The sequence below is a fragment of the Cydia pomonella genome, chromosome 6, assembly GCF_033807575.1.
Source record: "Cydia pomonella isolate Wapato2018A chromosome 6, ilCydPomo1, whole genome shotgun sequence".
NCBI classification, from domain to species: domain Eukaryota; kingdom Metazoa; phylum Arthropoda; class Insecta; order Lepidoptera; family Tortricidae; genus Cydia; species Cydia pomonella.
Window position 1 is genome coordinate 3873116 of NC_084708.1, and position 17964 is coordinate 3891079.

Here is a 17964-nt window from a genome sequence, read left to right on the forward strand (position 1 = left end):
AGCCTTTTTGAATTAAGAACAATAGAGGAATAAACAAAGGAATGTCAGCCAAATGTTTTGGGGCAAAGCGCAGCGGCATCTAGTGGGAGTTGGGTGCAACTTGGACTGTTTAAGGTAAGGAAGGCGTATTTAAGCTAAAATAAGTCTCTGGGGAAATTATTGTGTTTTTAGCAAAAACCTCGTAATTGTCGTTTTTAGGGTTCCGTAGCCAAATGGCAAAAAACGGAACCCTTATGGATTCGTCATGTCCGTCTGTCTGTCTGTCCGTTTATGTCACAGCCACTTTTTTCAGAAACTATAAGAACTATACTTTTCAAACTTAGTAAGTAGATGTATTCTATGAACCGCATTAAGATTTTGACACAAAAATAAAAACAATAAATTTTGGGGGTTCCCCATACTTAGAACTGAAACTCGAATTTATTTTTTTCATCAAACCCATATGTGTGGGGAAACCCGTGTGGGGTATCTATGGATAGGTCTTAATGATATTGACGTACTAATATTTTTTTTTTCTAAACTGAATAGTTTGCACGACAGACACTTCCAAAGTGGTAAAATGTGTACCCCCCCCCCCCCTCCTGTAACTTCTAAAATAAGAGAATGATAAAACTAAAAATAATATGTGATGTACATTACCATGCAAACTTCCGCCGAAAATTGGTTTGAACGAGATCTAGTAAGTAGTTTTTTTAATACGTCATAAATGGTACGGAACCTTTTATGGGCGAGTCCGACTCGCACTTGGCCGCTTTTTTCTATCAAGCGTAAGTCAAAAAGGATTCGAATCGATACAGTCTCTTGAGAAAGGCCTTAAGATGGCAAATTCAATTTATGGCAGCCATATTGTGAAATTGTGATCTAAAAAGGCGCTACGACTTTTTAAAAACTCAGTTTTCTGAACCTACTGCACCTAAAAACGTTTATTTTGTAATTGGCGAGTCCGACTCGCACTTGGCCGGTTTTTTATAATAGCTCATCACACACACAACAATAAATAATAAGATTCGAATCACAAACATATAAAGTGAAGCTAAATAAAAGCGTCTAAAAACACAAGACTTAGACCCCGTGAAAAGCTAGCCAAATTTCATATTAAGCATTTAGATTTTGTGCATAGATTTGTTACATTTTTTTTTACTTATGACCGCTGTCTGGAGGAGGCCTATACCCGAGAAGGGGTTTTTGCTTCGTAGGAATATGCTTAGTGTTATTTAAAATATCAATTTTAAATTTAATTTACATTAATAGCATTTTTAACTACTTATCATAATTGTATATTCCTTCCAATTTCAAATTATGTTGACATTGTAACTACTTGGAAGAAATAAAAGGCATTTAAATTTTATTATTAAGACTCCTTAACTCAAAGGTTTAGAAAATTGGATTTTAAAGGCATTTTTATTTTATTTTTCACTTCTGCCGGCACTTTGTTTTTTTGTTAAAGCGAAACCTATTATTCTGAAGCGATCGACATCAAAATCAAAGTGATTGATTAAGATTTAGTTAGTGGAAAACGTTTTCTCCCGAAATGGAATTTTATAGAAAAATTACCGTTATTTCGTTAGATTCAAACAATTCAATTCTTAAACTAGCGTTCTAATTTTAGGAGATTATAACTAACATCTTACTTAATAAAACTATCAGTGAGAAAATCGGTTACGAAATAAAATGCTTTTTCAGCAAGGAACGATTTCAACTTCTTTGCATACGTCACTACGTATCCAAAGTATTAGTAAATTCGTAAATTAGTCTAAGTTTTGGGGGGGTAATTCGAGTTTATATTTTTGTATTTTCATACATTGCAAGTTGTATAAAAGCGTGTTAAAAGTACCAAAGGGTTTAGAACGAAATTGCTCTACAGATTTAGCAACACCGAGAATATAGGCTGTAATATCGCGAATGAACCCATACACATTGTTTGCGAACAAACAGTTCGTATTGAGCCATATAGCCACTGCTCATTACCCGAAAATGGAGGCTCCGCGCCAACGGGGCTAATTCATTAAGCTGTGAAGCACGGTAAAGTACAGTCAGCGTCAAATACTTTGTAGCAGTCAAAGTGGCCAAAAAGTTCGGTACACCATATTAAATATATGGTGTACCGAACTATTTGGCTACTTTGGTTGCTACAAAGTATTTGACGCTGACTGTACAGTTAAAGTATGCACCATCAACGAACAAATAGGGATGTCATGGTAAACGTCATAACAAAATCTAGTTAAATATTGGTTAAATAGGGAAAGAGAGAAACATTTCGTTTTTAAATGATCCCGTAACTTTGAAGGGTAGCTGCTTTTGGTGGCGGGTTCACTCTTAACACCATTTTAGATGGAGAAGGTACTTACTCCTACGTTTAGAGTCGTGGTCGTCATAAAAGGCAGTATCATGGACTCAACGTATGCTGAACTGTCATTGTCGCCTTTACCAAAGAGGATTTGAAATAGAAGTGGATTATAAACTGAAATAAAATAAAATATTATTATTAATGAGATAAAATACTTTCTAAAAATAATTTAATTTGTTCTAGTACTTCTAATAGTAGAGGTGGATTGTAGAAGAAACCTTTATAGCAACAGTAAATTCAACGCATGATTAAAACTTTTAGAACGCCATTTAACTTTGATCCTTATTCTAACACTGATATGTGTTAAAGTCAAATATCAAAAAGTGGCGCCATCTTACCGGGCACAACCTAAAGCTTATGGTTCCATCGTTCGAAACGATGTCGCTATAACTTTGGCCTTTGATCTATTAGATGCCGCCACTTTTTGATATAGTCTGTCAAACAACTTTGTCAGTAGAAAAACGCTCAAAATTCAAATCTTCTATGGGATGATAACCCTTCGCGGCTACATTTCTTGTAATTTTCTGCTTATTCTACTGACGAAAATGGCTTGACAGACTATATTTATCAAATTTGACACATATCAAATATCAGTCTAAAAGTTTTAATCATGTGTCGAAATATGGCAGTAAATTTACGTGGCTACAAAGTTTTCTTTGACAATACACCTCTATTTAAAATTCTCTTTGCCTTTACGTCGGTAAAGCCGAGCATTCCAAGTCCATAAAGGAGTTTAATGACGTCATAACTATAAAGCTCGGTTAACAACGATGTTAAAGCCGCGTGCAACTTTGCCCAAATATTGGAACAGGGCATATTATTCCCGCGGCTAGTCGCCTGCCACCATTCGCCTTTGACAAACCAGTGAAAGTATTACTTTAAAGAGATCCGAAGAGACCCGGAGAGACCAGACTTGGACCCGGGTACGTCCTTAAACTACGTCCAAAAGAGACGTATGGGCATTGCGAATGTCATCTCGCTTTGTGTGGTAGGGCACAGCCAGTGGATGTCATTCCAGATCTAGAGCAGAGCCCAACTGGGGAAGTACCTCCACCTTACAGAAAACAGCAGCCAAATAACACTAGACCCTACTCATAGTGTTGTGTTCCTGCCGGTGAATAAGGTTGCCAGAGCTCAACGAGGGGGGGGCGGGTTTAGGGTCGGCAACGCGCATATGACACGTCTGGAGTTGCAGGCGTACATAGGCTACGGATACTGCTTACCATCAGGCGGGCCGTATGCTTGATTGCCACCGACGTGGTATAAAAAAAACTAACAGACTGGGTGAGTAAAAATCAGCCTACTTTTACACTCTAAACCTCCAAAAATAAAAATACGTATGAAATAAACGTATTTGTATTAGTAAAAATAGGCGCGTAAAATTAATATGCATAAGCTGAAGTGATCTCAAATGGGTCTCAATCAGCTTCCGGCTTAACAAATTCCCGATAATATCCGACAAGGAAGGGCAAGCAAAGGTCGAGGTACTTGTGTGCTATTACAATGGCTTAACGAACACGGGTGAATTCGCAGAAGAACAATGGGCTACATGTATGAACAATATTTTATAATATTCAATAAACAAACACGTAAAACAACACGAAATTAATGCAAAAATGTGAAATCCGAGTTTTTTAAACGTAAAATTTAAACATATTTTTTATTACTGAAATGCGAAATGTATTATGACGAAAAACTTAATATTTTCCGGAATTATTATTATGTTTGTTCTTGGATATACAACAATGTTTCAATTAAAAGCAAAATTCTGATGATGGAATAGAAAAATAAATCTTTTCTGTAAATAATCGTCTTTGGTTTTAGCTCCAACAACACTCCTTATTGAAAAGGGCCCACACTTACTCCCAATTCCACCCTAATGAATAAATCTACCATTAACGAAGCCTATCTGCTGATTGTGTTCGTAGGTAGGCTTTAAACAAGTAGCCAATAACGGTAAAATCAATGGTATTTCACCCAATTGTCCCAATTGTTCGGGTGTTCTCAGCTCACAACCGCTCCTAAGAGGGGGTTTACGTAAACGTGTAGTTTTTATATTGAATTTTCATAAATTTTAATCAAGGGCAAACGTCAAGAAGGTGTCACATGGAAAGCAAACTATATTTGCAAGGGCAGATTCAAATCAAAACCGATTTTCAAACATATCATTTGGTAACGCATACAAGGTGCCCATGCCCACGAGGAACCCGTGAGATTTTAACTACGCATTTCTGAGGCCAAATGAAGGAAAAAATGTCCAGTTTTTGACATATATCAATAAGGATATTTAATCAAGGTCCCATAGTGGCAACATCGCCATCAAAAAGGCGTTTTGCACTAAGTAAAAAATGATGTTTTTAGTGCCTTTAACTCAGAAATTAGGCGAATTAAAAAAAAGTTTGATCAGAAATATACTGTTAAAATCTCTCGCAATGCTCACGGGCATCGTGCATACTAAAATAGGATACTTTATTTTATCTTTTTTGAAGTAGGTTTTCTTTTTTTGTTGAAATTTTTAATATTTTTTTTAGGCTATTTGTAAGGAAGCTTGTCGTAATATCCAGGGGCGAAGAATGCCCTGTAGCTGTAGCCTACAGGGCATTCTTCGCCCCTGGATGTATTCTTACAAAAAGGAGGGCCGTACAATTGTTTGTCGTCATCATTATGAGAAATAAAATAAAGCTCAGCAATAAGGTAGGTATCACTAATTAACAAGAACCATAATGTTATACTTAATTTCTTTTGGAAGTCTTCATCTTTTATATTTAAAAGCCCATATCATGACAGCAGGAAATATTGGAAATGTTTTATATTCTGCTCATTCTGCTGAGAGTGTTTACTCAATAGACATTCTATCTTATTTGTGTTTTTCGTGTTTCCTTATTTACTATTTGATGTCTCAAGTTTCGTATAGGCAAGCCAATATTTATTTATAACAAGAATAATAAGAATCTAAATACATATATACTTACTGCGGGACTTAGTCAATCTGTGTAATAATGTCCTATAATATTTATTTGTTTGTTTATATATCTGGCATACCCATCGGGAGATTTTTCGGTTTAAAGAAGACGCAAAATGTCAATTAGACATATGTTTCCATGATTATTTCCTATGCAGCCAACTTTTTTTTATTTTTATACCACGACGGTGGCAAGCAAGCATACGGCCCGCCTGATGGTAAGCAGTCACCGTAGCCTATGGACGCCTGCAACTCCAGAGGTGTTACATGCGCGTTGCCAACCCTTTAAAAATCTGTACACTCCTTTTTTGAAGAACCTCATACTGTAGACCCTCGGGAAAACCTCGGCAGGTAGCTCATTCCACAACCGGAGCGTGCGCGGGACTTTAACCATTTAAACTTTAACCATTTAAGATTTTGGTTGGAGTAAGTATGCCTTTGCAATAGTTTCCGTTTGAAGTTTTTCATCGCATTTGTCCTAGATTAAAATGTAAGTATAAAAACCAGACATATAGAGTAACATTTTGCGTTATCCCCATCTTAAGAGTGTTGCTGTCAGTCTATAGGTATAAATAGCTATCACGAGTCTAATTTTATGAATTGAAATCGTAAAAAAGACTCTTGAAAATATCTTTTTCTTTTATTTATCGCCATGAACGCCAGAAGACGGCCTTAACCAAAGGCTTTGTCGCTGTTACATACAATGACTACCCCATATGAGCGCGCCATACAGCGATATTCTTTAGACGGAAGCAGGATCACTTCCATCGCGATCGTAATGAAAATGTCCAATATCAGTGAGTGCAGAATCACGATTTGTGAGACGATACACTGGGCCAGGGGTCGGAGAACTTATGAAGAATAAACTCCAATAGAAATCATCTGTTGTAGGAATGTCAAAGAGACATGAAGTGATTATTACTGATTATTATCTTGAAGAGCCTCGATCCATAAAGCCGTGATTTGCCAACCCCTACACTAAACTAAGCTATCAATAGGCAAAAATACATAATAAACTAAACTTTATTTTAGTTGTGGTCCAGTTCTAAACTCTGTTAATTAAATAACTCCAGCAGCATTCAAGTAATAGATTCATCAGTGCAGCAGTTTTAAAATACAATACAGTGCAACTGTGTATTCAACTGTTAAATTTTTAGATAGTAACAACTAAATAAGTTATTTTGCCGCCGTAGAAATAGTTTCAAATATTGTTTTAGTAGGTATCTGGGAATTAGCTTCATGCATGAATTTTTTTACGGTTTAAGACATTTTTTTTATTTCTCAAACAGAATACAATTCACTTGATATGAGAAATACAAATTACATTTTACAGTAGCTTACACAGTAACATGCAGAGAACTATTTACAATTTCTTATAAAAAATATAATATATTTTATCATAACAAAGTTAGGCAATGAGAATGAGGGTAAGGCTTATTTTAGGTTGGAGGTAGATGGATGCGGATGACGCTTATCAGCCGGTTAATATTGTCATGGCGCGGGACTTATTACGTGTGCATACGATAGCAATAGTAATAAGGTACTACTTACAGCAATTAGATATCTACGAGTATACTTGAAAAGCGATTAAGGATGTGATGTTTGAGAACTTTTTTAAATAATGACTGTGATTTTATGTCCTTAACATCACTTGGCAATCTGTTATATATTTTAGCTCCTTCGTACAAAATATTCCTTTTGCCGTAATTAGTTCTAGGTGATCGGAGACGAATATTATTATTATTATTTTTTTATTATAACATTAAAATATAAAATATGTGTACTACAAAACAAAATATTCGCCAAACTGCGAGACAGTTTGTTGGCGATGAGCTCGCTCGTTATACTTATAAAAAGGTACATAATTTTGCACTGTCCTACCGTCCCGGCATGGCCAATTTTTATGTAGGTATTACAATTATGAAGTAGGTATAACATAGGATTGGTGACTCAACACTGGTGACGCTGGCGCGGGACAGGAGCACAGCGGTGCGTAAAAAACTACCTTAACGCTAATTACTACGTTTGTTTATAAACTAACAACTAGTTATATTTTTACAACACAAGTGGCAAGAGGCACTTTTGCGCACACATTTGCGCGCCTAGTTAGTCGTTCTTGTATTTGGGACTTTTTTGTGAATGATATTTGTGTATGAATATGTTTATTTAATATTTTTCTGACGTATGCATGTTTTGTAGTGATATAATTGAGTGACATTAATTTTGTTTCTTTGTAGATTTTTGTAGTAGGAGTTAAAAAGTTGTAGTGAAATGATATTTTTACAATTTTATTTTGGCTTACTTGTATAGTTTTTATGAATTTTTATTTACATCTGATTACTTTGCCCCACATGTGGATAAAATGAAAAATATTTTTCATGCATGAAGCCCAGATAAATATTAGGTACTAATAATTCACGTGTCTATTGTTTTTTTTTAATGATACAGGAGGCAAACGAGCAGACGGCGATCCGTCTGCTGATGGAAAGCATTCATCGTCACCCATGGACACCTGAAACATCAGAGGGATTGCGTTGCCGGACTTTAAGATGGGAGTACATTCTTTTCTTGATGATATGAAGGTCAGACAGTATTATTCAATATTCCAATAGATACTCCTAAGAATATTTTTATATAAATGATAATTTTATATTAATATGATTTTATGTGTCAATGCAATTATATTTTTTATAATTAGAAATTCAAGGGAGCGATGAGCAAGTTTATTCTCTTTTTTTTTTAAATGAAATCTAGAGGTTATATTATATTATGAACGATACCACAGACCAATATAAAAACTTCGTGAACAGGAAATCGGTTCTCAGTGAAGATTAAATGTTTAAAAGTGATTTCGAGACATCGTTGGATGAGGATTATTAGATCATTCCAGGATTATCGGGAACATTTAGGGATTCAATGGAAATTAAGTGAAATTCTGTCGGCAGGGTATTTGCCTGACAGATTAAATTAGCTACTGAGCTGCCATTTTCATTGTAAACTTGATCAACATAACTAGACTTAAATCGAACGGTATATAAGCAGCTTATATCCCGGTCGATTTAAGTCTAGTGAAACTAACCGTGAATCATTCAAAACCGCAACATAACTAGGTACAATGAACGATTTCGAAAGTAAAGATAGGGCTGTTCATATAACTCCGACCGAACATTCTCGTTTCGTGCGCAACAGTGGAATGGCACAACGCGATTGGTTGATGAGTTCGCAGCACGCGCGCGATTGGTAGAAACTAGTTACGGTGAACTGCACGATTGGCTCGCATTCGTGTGTTCGCCAGTGTGCCGGATTCTTGCTGCCCGTAAGGCCCGTCTTTACGAAGTATGCGTACAGTCAGCAATGTTAGCATCAAAAGTAACTTGATCATTAGGCATTAAAATTATAGCTACCATTCTCTAAAACAGCCATTCTTACCCTTTTTATGAGGGCCACAAAGACGGCTTTGCCTTGTAGCTGGGGGCTGCAAGATTTTGCTTGACAGGTGATGTTCAGATGACAAGGTTATGTATAGGTACAGGCAAACTTCTTGAACATGTGATGTGGCCTTTGAAGTAGCGGACCACTGCTAAGCACGGGACACGAAGTGGTACTTCGCACAGACTACCAAAAACGCCACTACAAATTGGCTTGAAGGCTATCCGATTCGAGGGACCATGTACAATTTTGCATTAGGATCTCGAAGGGGAAGCAAGAACAAACACCGAGTTTAATTATAAACAGACGTATATTTGTTCTATGAGTACCAATCTCTAGACAAATCCTCAAAAAATGCAAAAAAAGTTTAACAGCTTATGCAACTACGTTGAACTAACGTTCGCTAGTTGACGGAAGTAACAGCGCCATCTACCGGGACATTGTGTAAACCAATTCCGGTATGTGTTTCGTACAGTGACCTTGACTTTGAGTTTGTTTAATTCTATCATTATTTGTGCGACAGAGATGGGCATATAAAGACAAGGTCACATGTTCAAGAAGTTTGCCGGCACCAGTAAATGCAGATTTCTGGGCGCGTTGTTTCATAACGCTAATACGATTTAATTGTTTAAGAGGAAATACCAGTTGAACCCCTTTTTCAATTTGAGAATTTTAGGTAAATATCTCCGTCGCGCTGACGCCGGCGGCTTCTAAAATTAGCGCGATAAGGATAACTGCAGTTTAAGCGAAAAATCCTGCGTAAATATCTCAGAAACCGAAGTTCCGTTCTCGACATTTCCTTCCTCCAAAACTCAACCAATCGTAACGAAATTTTGGGAACGGAATAAGAAAGAAATTATCAGTGTCTGACCGTTTTGATTTTGCGTTTATTGATGTGCATTTTGTATGCGGCGTCTGTTTACGGTGCATTTATTTGACTGTTTTTAGCGCTTTTTTAAGTAACCTAGTTGTTATAAACAACAGGAATATCAAAAAAGCAAAACGGACAGACACAAGTATTGGTAATTGAATTCATATAAAAAAACCGAGTCGGACTCGCGCACCGAGGTTTCCGTACAAACCTGTAGGTATATAAGTAAAATTTCACCCATCACAACAATCGAGCTATCAATTATTACAAATATTTTTATTATATGATGTTCCTAACTAAAAATTTACGGTTCTCGCATTTTTTCCTTTATCTGTTTTAGTATAACACGTTGCTTCGTACCAAATTTCAAGATTCTGAGTTCACGGGAAGTACCTGCCCTGTAGGTTTTGATTACCTTGCGAGTGTCGAAAATTTGCGGCATAAACGGCTGTATCTTTTGATTGCGTTGGCTTAGAAGTTTGATTTTTTCAAAGCTCCAAGGGACACTAGACCGGAGTATTTGATATAAATTCCAGCTTGATAACTCCACGCGTTCCTGAGAAAAAGGATCTTGACAGACAGACAGATGGACGGACGGACAACAAAGTGATCCTATAAGGTGTCCGTTTTTTCTTTTCGATGTACGGAACCCTAAAGTATTAATTTAGGGCCAAAATCCAGAAAGGAAAATGTCTAGAACGTTTGTATGGAAAAATTACCACATGTTTCACTAATGCGTTTTTTAAGTGGTCCCTTCAGGCTCTTCCCATAAGCTGTCTGGCTCTTTAGCGATAAGACCGCCTGTTGTCTGGCTTTATCATTCATCAATTGTTTTTTCTTTAAGCTGTATATTTTACTGAGGTGTGCCAAGTGCCAAGAGTATTCTATCTATTCTATCTGTCTATCTATCTATTTTATTTACCCTTTGAACGCCACATATATTTGTTTTATCATAATTTTCAGGCAACCTTTATTAATTTTAAAATAATTAAATGACTTGTCGCTTATAATATAGACCACAACCACAAGCCACCGATCGCGTTTGCACAATCATTTTCAACCGCATGCACGCCACGTTAGGCTTACATGTGTGTGTAAACGCTTACATATATGTGTAAAAGTAATTAGCATTAGTGTGCATGTGTTGGGTTAAGGTACTTTCATAGGTCAAATGCAAAAATAATGTGACAAATTGTTCTTATAAAAATTTTAGGTAAACGAGTTAGTTCTAAAATAAAAACATTACAAAAAACGTCTACTGATAAACAATGACATAACTTGCAATGCAAGTACATCTGTTTACAAAATTAGCACAAAAAACTTACTTATTAAAACCCAGTTTTCCTACTACGAGTAGAATAACATCAGAGAACGATTTATTGTTTTAATTTTCAACAAATCCTGTTTTGTATTATGTTGGCTGTATCCTACATATTATATAATGACAGTGTCTGTCTCTTTCAATCGCGTAGTGTTAAAAAGTGACACTAATTTTAACACGTAAATAAAGCTATCTATCATACGCCTGCAGTACGAGCTGGCTATGTGTGTGGCCACTAACCGGGCGTGTGATCGCATCATCGTCGCATAAATGGCTATAGCATAAGCGGCCGATGCATCTGACCGACGGGTCAGGGCATAAGTTTAACTACTGTTCTTGTTTTATGTAGTGTTGGCGTGGTTTAATAGAAAAACTTTCGCGGTTTTAATCATATTTTTATATTTAAAATTCAATTACTCATTTAATTCCAATGCGGGGCCAGAGATGACCCATAAAAGACCACTGTGGAGACTTAGGATTAGGACAGCCGACCCCAAATAGAGACGGGAATACGGCCTGAATAAGAAGAAGTACTCTAAAGGGATACGGTCTATCTGCGGTGGGGAATGTAAACGTTCGAGATATATTTCTGATAATCTATAATTATATTTCTTCTTCGAACAGTAATAACACAAATATCGACTACCATTAATTATTGCAGCTTTCGGAATGAATCGCCTGCAGATCTTTATTCCTTCAGCAGGGCGATAATTCTGAATTCAAATAATCGTTGCCAGTTATCTACCACGAGACTGTGAAGATTTCCAACCTTCACATATCTCGCCTTCTCGGGTGAAAGTGGCAGTCATCATCACAAAACTACTCCCTATCCTATTCTACCCCGCACCTCCACCATGTAAAGGGATATGGTCTATCTATCATCTTCTTCCTCCTGCCCTTATCCCACGTTATGTGGGGTCGGCACATGTTCTTCTCTTCCATTCTCCTCTATCTTTCGTCACCTCAGCACTCACTCCTTTCTTTCTCATATCCTCTTTCACACAATCCATCCATCGTTTTTTGGGTCTACCATCCGCTCTCCGTCCATCAACATTCATTCCTAACATTCTTTTTCCTATATGGCATTCATCCCTCCTCATTAAATGCCCATACCACGCTAACCTACCACTCCTTATCTTCTCCGCTACCGGTGCTACTTTCAAATTTCCCCTTATATACTCATTCTTAATCCGATCCTTTCTCGTCACTCCACACATCCATCTCAACATTCTCATTTCCGCTGCGAGCACTCTTCTTTCATCCGTCACTTTCGTCGCCCAGCATTCTAATCCATACATTACAACAGGTCTCACGATCGTCCTGTAGATTTTCCCCTTAGGTTTAAGGGGCATTCGTGGATCGCAAGTTGTTCCAGAGACCTGTCGCCATTTCATCCATCCCGCATTTATTCTATTTTTCACGTCACGGTCGATGTTGCCGATGCCGTCACTTTGGATCAATGACCCAAGGTACCGGAAATCGGAGCAGACTGGTCTATCTATCATATAATTATTAATTCAAATATACATTTTACTGTGTATAGAAAACTACATGAACTGTTTATAGAAAGCTAATATATTTGGTCTGTAATGGAAAATTATTACTATTATATTGATCCATTAACCTCCAGCACTTCTAAATGACAAAACTAACTTCTAGACGGTTTTGGCTTTTTGCATAATTTTTAGTGTCCGACCGAAATCGGATTTTTTGTCGGTACCGAAACTGTAGGGCTAAGATGGTCGGCTCTTCATCATTTGTCACCATGCCTGTCACGTTCTAACAAGTATGTAAGTACGAAAGTGACGGGCATAGTGACAGGTGATAAAAATGGAACCATGCTGCCACCGCTGGACACTCATTTGTATGAAATAGCGTAAGCTATATCGCGATTATGACGGGATTTGACAGATTAACAGCCCAATTCGAACAATATTTATAAGATGCCACAGCGATACGATACCCATCTGTCAGTGTCAAAAGTAACATTTCTTTAACCAAAAACGTCAGTGTTGTCACTGACAGATCGGTATAGTATCGCTGTGATGTTTTATAAGCATTGTTCGAATCGTACTGCAATGCATTTATGATTATGCACAGTAGGTAGTCCCTATACACTGAAAGAAATGTTTGCATAACTGTAACAAAATTTTGGTTACTGTTTACACAAAAATTGGGACTTGCGAACTATGTGTTATATGTTACAAAACCGTGTTTGGCTATCAGTGTTCAGGTACTGGGTATACACTACAAAATAAGTTTGTAAATTTATGCAAAGTTTATTTTCTTATAACCGTAGTTTAGTTATTTAGTAAAGTTACTAAACCAGTTCGGCTATCTCTTTTTTTCAGTGTAGGTACCTGGGAAGCGCTTTATCCGCATCTTGAAGTTATTACCTGAAAAAAAAAACAATTGTTACTACAAAAATACTATAATATACTTAGTAACAAAAGGCACTTACGTCCTATCTACCTGTCTACCGATAGGTATCGCCATAGAGAAATAAGTAAGCTTAGAGTGCTCAGTGCTCACTCCAAATATAATTTTCTTACCAAAACGCTTATTATTATCGCATTCGACATCTAGCGTCAAATAGCGGATTTATCAGTACCGCTAGATGCTACTATTGATGCTAGCTACTTGATACTAGATGTCATGAGTGTCGCGACTGACGAAAAGACAAAAACAATTTACTACGAATATTACAAGCAGAAGGAGTTGAAAATAAAGTTCCGGTTAATCCATTTATAATATCAGCTGAAATTTATTGAGCATTAGATTTTTCGTTCATCCCGCCATCTATTGTCAAGTAGCAGTTCTGATAAATCCGCTCCTTGGCGCTAGATGTCGACAATGAAAATATTAAAGGTTTTAGTAAAAAAAAAACTGATGTATAGGGTAAGCACTCTATGCTTACTTATTTTTTATGATATCGCTAAATATTATCAAAGTCGCTCCAAATTAATGCTACTTACTATTTAGAATCTAAACGTGCGAGCCAAAGCACCAACTTTTAACTTGATTCGCAACTGCTATTAATGCAAGCTACAAAGTGTATTCAACTTTAAACGTTAAGTCCGCTACATAAGGTGTATTTCTAAATACACAATGTTGGAACCTGGCACCAAATATTGGCGTTTCGTTAATAGCTCGAACGTGAACGTGAAGTCTAGGATTTTGGCAGTTAATGTATGTTAAGTTTGTGTGTTCAGTGAAACATACCTGTGTATAGGTAGTTTCATGAAAACTTTGAAAAACTTCTCAATATAGGTGAAATCGAACTTTCGATCGAATCATGAGTGTTGTATCGAAAGCCTTCCCTTCCTGACGGTTGGCCAGGATTTGGACCCTCGAAAAAAGTGCGCTGGTTTAATTCCGTTAATATCATATAAAATGCGCCTCGGACAAACGTTCCGTCGTGTAAGATGTTAACAAAAACGATCCAAGTGCGTGTGGAGCTCGCGCACGAAGGGTTCCGTACCATTAGGGTCTCCCCAAACTAGTCGACGCCGTTTCGGCAAATCGCGTACGGAAAAAGCTTTATGTCAACGCAATAAGAGCGAATAAGTCGTAAATCGGCTCGGCCCACGCGAAACGACGTCTTTCGACGGGAAAACGGCGTTTTGCCGTAAAGCTGTTCGCACTCGTACGACGCTGTTTGCAGCCTACCGCACACGTTCGCATTCATAAATCTCTTTATACCGCCGTACGGTGCCGGAAAGAGTTGAACGGCTCCGATCACGGCCGAGTACCTACGATAAGGACCGGTCAGAGCTGGCGGAAGCCGTTCAGCGTCTTCGACGGCCGAACATAGCTGACGACGGCCGAACAGAGCCGATGACGGTAAAAATGCTGGTAAGCCTTTTTTTCCATGCCCGTCTACGTAAAATATCCATCATCACAGGTTATTATATAATGTGTAACAATTACCAAGGAAAATAATCTTACAGGTCTGTTCAATTTCAAACTCAGGTTGTTACTAACAACCAGTCTCCAAAAATGAGATTTACGATTGCCGACACCCGCTGTCCTACATCTGTTCGTCGGACTGAACGGCTGTACGTGTGCTGTCTGACGTCTCGACGGCAGGACGGAGCACGGGAGAGCCGACCGTCGCTTTACAACTGTTGCGATAGCAAGTCGCAGGCGATCGGGCGTCTCTACGGCCGCAAGGAGGATGAGACTGCTAAACGCAGGTGTCCAACCGCGGAGACGGTCGATCGGCTAAATGCGAATAGTGTGGTGTAAAACACTCGGCGAAAGCCGACTCCGCGTCGACTGGTTTGGGGAGACCCTTACGCAAAAAAGGCAAAAAAATCACGTTTAATCACGGGCCCTACTTAAATACTTATTTTATTCTGTTTATTAGTATTTGTTGTTACAGCGGCAATAACTATCACTGTTCATGAGATACAGCCTGGTGACAGACAGACAGACGGACAGCCAGACGGACAGCGGAGTCTTCGTAATAGGGACCGAAACCCTAATAAGACAAAAATAAAATAAAAACTCACCCCGATGCGCTATGCAGGTCTTCGTTCTAGGTACTTTATTTATTTTGATCAATATACTCTTATTATTAAAATCCACTATTATTATTCTAAAAATCAGTTTCACACAAATTCAACCGCAATTCTTTTTCTTGTAAACATAAATATGTGTTAAATAATTCTTTCGCATGTTACAACCCGCCAAATTCTCTATGACATTTACTCTCTGTGAATATAAAAGTGATGGAGAAGGATTATATTTTTCACGTTGTACTTTCCCTTCCAAATATGTTCTCACTACTTGTATACTACGTGAGATCAAAGTCAGTCATTTACATCTCGTGCACTTTGAGAAATATCGCATAAGCCCTCGAAGAAATATCAAATTTTGCTCTCATGTTGTAACTATTGAAACGAAAGGGTCTAGCCGCAATCCTATAGTGAAACTGCCCCTGGCTGAAATGTATACCTTTCTTAGAAGCGTTAATTGGTCTTATTATAAGATATCATTTTACAATATTTCAAGCCTGGAATCCCTTTGGTTTGGATAAATATATATATATATATATATAAAATCTTTTTTAATTTTTCTAAGCTAAACTAATGGTTAGATTTCTTTGAAATTCGGATTACACATGGCACTAATAGCAATACATTTAAAAAAAAAATCAAGGTTGTAACTTATTTACAAAGGCCTAAAAAAAAAAATTTTTTTTGTTTATATTTTTTTTTAATTATTTACAAGAGGGCGACAACCTCAATTTTTAGGTATTTAATGCACAATACAATATTGTATGAAATATATTTTTTTCATAAAAATCCATCTGTGGCAACAAGCTAAAAATGTCTTACTAGCATGAATCAACTAAGTATTATATTTTAACAATATTTATAAATTATAAAAATGTTAATAATGCTTTATAAAACATTAAATTAAAATAACAATAGAAGTATGGAATTAATGTTCAACAGTCAGAAACGTCTGCGAACGATGCTATTAAGCTCAGAATAAACTTTAAAGTGGAAAAATCACTGACTTGGATGAGACTTGAACTCACGGCCTCTGGATCGATACTCCAGCGCTCTGCCAACTGAGCCACCAAGACCTCATCCATAGCCAGCAAATCTTCTTGAGTGAATCGGTGAACATAACAGCTACATAAAAAAAACATCATTATCATAAAAAAAATCATCATCATCAGATCCACTTACCAAATTGATGGTCTTTGAAGAAAATGCTCGAGTTGCTTAAGAAAACACCTAAATCACCATACACGTGCCTTTAAAAAATTAAGAGTTCCCTCAATTCCTCATGGATCCCATCATCAGATCAGAACCAAATTAAAATGGGACCACCTTGGAGGTAACTCCTTTCAAACAAAAAGATAATTACATAAAATTAAACCGGCCAAGAGCATGTCGGGCCACGCTCAGTGTAGGGTTCCGTAGTTACTCTTCCGTCACAATAAGCTAAACTGGAGCTTAAAGTATAGTAAATTGTTAGCCAAGGGATGAAACGGTACCTTTCACGCGAGTTAAACAAATAGGCAAATTTGCATAATCAGTACCTAAAGTAAGTCTTTTTACTATGGGAGAAACTTTTTGCGATAACTCAAAAACAGCTAAACTGATCATGTCCGCTATAGTTTTCATTTAATGTCTTTCTTAAGCTCTACTTCCACAATTTTTTACATATTTTTTGGACCTATGGTTCAAAAGTTAGAGGGGGGGACACATTTTTTTTCTCTTTCGGAGCGATTATCTCCGAATATCTTCACTTTATCAAAAAATGTTTGTTGAATACCCCTATTAGTTTTGAAAGAGCTTTCCAACGATACCCCACACTGTAGGGTTGAAGCAAAAAAAAAAAAATACACCCTCACTTTACGTGTAGGGGAGGTACCCTCAAAAAAATTAAATTTTTATATTTTATTGTACGACTTTGTCGGCTTTATTGATTTATATATCCATGCCGAATTTCAGCTTTCTAGCACTAACGACCAGGGATCGGAACCGGTTTTTTGCAAAAACTTCGAAATAATCATATATTTTGGTTTATTTTATACTCCAAATGTGTAACTCAATTGTGTTGTTAGATAACGACTTCGTATTATTAGATTGCCTAGTTAGAAATGAAATAATTAACAAAGAACGAAAAAATACCGTTTTCGTTCCCATACAAAAAATACCGGTTTCCGATCCCTGCTAACGACCACGGAGCAAAGCCTCGGACAGACAGACAGACAGACAGACAGACGGACATGGCGAAACTATAAGGGTTCCTAGTTGACTACGGAACCCTAAAAAAAGCTACAACCGAAAACAACACCTCCTCCTTCTATGAAATTGAAGTCGGTTAAAAAATAGTGTCTTTTACCTGAGACAAAATACTAACATATCCTTATACTATACGTGGGTCGTAACAATACGTATTACTGTGTCATAGTGAGGGTTATCTAATATGAAACAGTAGTTGGCAATACGCCCGGGCAATAAACCACGGGCCGTATCCCGGTCAAGAGGCTCAAGGGGCCGCTGAACGGT

The 17964-nt window shown here is 37.2% G+C and overlaps 1 protein-coding gene across 8 annotated transcripts in view; it reads right to left on the minus strand.

Annotated features, from left to right (window-relative positions):
• LOC133518719 (protein lin-10-like) overlaps positions 1-17964 on the minus strand; it is a 247449-nt gene that overhangs the window by 58840 nt on the left and 170645 nt on the right. The window contains exon 2 of one of the 8 annotated variants that reach the window (XM_061852390.1): positions 13291-13326. The exons of the other annotated variants lie outside the window; for them this stretch is intronic. The gene's annotated coding sequence lies outside the window, so the exon portion shown is untranslated. The remainder of the gene's footprint in view (positions 1-13290; positions 13327-17964) is intronic. 8 annotated transcript variants of the gene reach the window in all.